Source organism: Hetaerina americana, unplaced genomic scaffold, assembly GCF_022747635.1.
Source record: "Hetaerina americana unplaced genomic scaffold, ioHetAmer1.1.p SCAF_8, whole genome shotgun sequence".
Taxonomy (NCBI): domain Eukaryota; kingdom Metazoa; phylum Arthropoda; class Insecta; order Odonata; family Calopterygidae; genus Hetaerina; species Hetaerina americana.
Window position 1 is genome coordinate 7,221,242 of NW_027287427.1, and position 1,624 is coordinate 7,222,865.

Genomic DNA, 1,624 nt, shown 5'->3' on the forward strand with positions numbered 1-1,624 from the left:
CACAAGGAAGTTAGTTGTAATGTATGCACTCAATTTATCAAAGACGGTGTATCTTTTCAGGGCAATTGTCTGGCTTGCAATAGAGTTAATAACATGTAGATATCCAAGTGGAATGCCATTCCATTCATGCCACTCCAAAGGAATGGTGTGCGCAAAACTACCCGTGTTCAGTACGTAATGGCCGTGTTTCACTTGGACAAGGTGTGAAGCTCTTTCTTGCGCAAGCAGGCTCCTCCCAGCCACGAACTTGAACTCCACAAAGCAAGCATTCCGTTCCTCTACATCAATCCAGGACGCCCGACTAAGTTGCAGCTATTGCCCGCTGCGCTTCAATTGGGCTTCATCTCCTTGTAAACAAAAACATATCAAAAATCTATGGAGTAGTAAAGCGAGACAATATAAAAAGTCCAGTGGAAATTTATATCCCAGTGGTCTGAGAGACCGTTTGAAACTGACACGCTGCGTCCCGGACCCACCGCTCGCCGGGGGGAGGAGGCGGCGGTTCCGGGCCTGTGGCGATAGGTATCATCCCAAAACGCTCCGAGGGCTACCCTACCGTGGACCGGGTCTCCTATTTCAAATTGATGATCTTAGCCTACTTCCACGAGAGAAAGGGGCGGGGAGAGGGGAAAATGAGGTAAAAGAACAACGCGTCTCCGATCACCCAAACCCACCTCCATTCCCTCTCTCTCTATCTTCCACCCCCTTCCTTTCCATCCCCCGAGGGAGCGGAGAGACCTTCCTCGCCCCCTTCCCACCTACCGACGCATCTCTTCGAACGCACTCCCCTCCCCTCGACTCGAGAGGGCGAAAGCTCTCCCCAGGAGAGAAACAGTTCCCGAATGATGCGGCCCAGAGTCCCTCGGAATTGAGGGTGATGATCCTCGCCTATAAACAGTCGAACGCCCCCCACAAACTCGGCCCGAGCCACCTCCAATGTCCCGCTTTCTTCGGCTTTTCCCACCGACCTCCCTCCCTCCCCCCACACCCCCCGAGGGAATCCAAACCCTCCCCCTGCGCCCCACCCCCCTTTCCTCCTAAATTCTTCTTCCTCTTTTTAACGCCGCCTCGTAACGACACCTCTCCTCCCCAACACATTCATCCTAGTAGGTCATCGATGCATTTCCCAGCGGGCACGGAATGGTAGGATGGTCATAGCCGCTTCCACACACACACACAGCCAGATAGACGGGAAGGAGGAGATAGCGACAAGGTCGCGGGCCACTACCCTTCATCCGGGACACGGGAAGAGCAGAGGAATGCACGGGGAGAGAAAGATGAACTCCTTTGGTGGGGGGGGGGGAGGAGACGAGAGGAGGAGGAAAAAAACCACCACGGGTGAGGAGAAAAAAAAAATTGTTGTCTGCGTCCATTCTTTTGTTAACCTGCAAAAGGGGTGGTGGATGGGTACGTAAAGACGGCGAGGTTCTCTGATGATGAGACGATTGCTTTCAGGGAAAAAGAGGGAATGACTGTTTCGGGGGAGAGGATAGATGGTAACAAAAAAAAGCTGCAACATTTCGCCGAAACGGAGGTTCTTTCCGTACTGATCAAAGGGGTCGTGAAAACAGAGAAGAGGGAACGCCCGTGGAATCTAATGAAACGAACAATGAGATCGCAATTG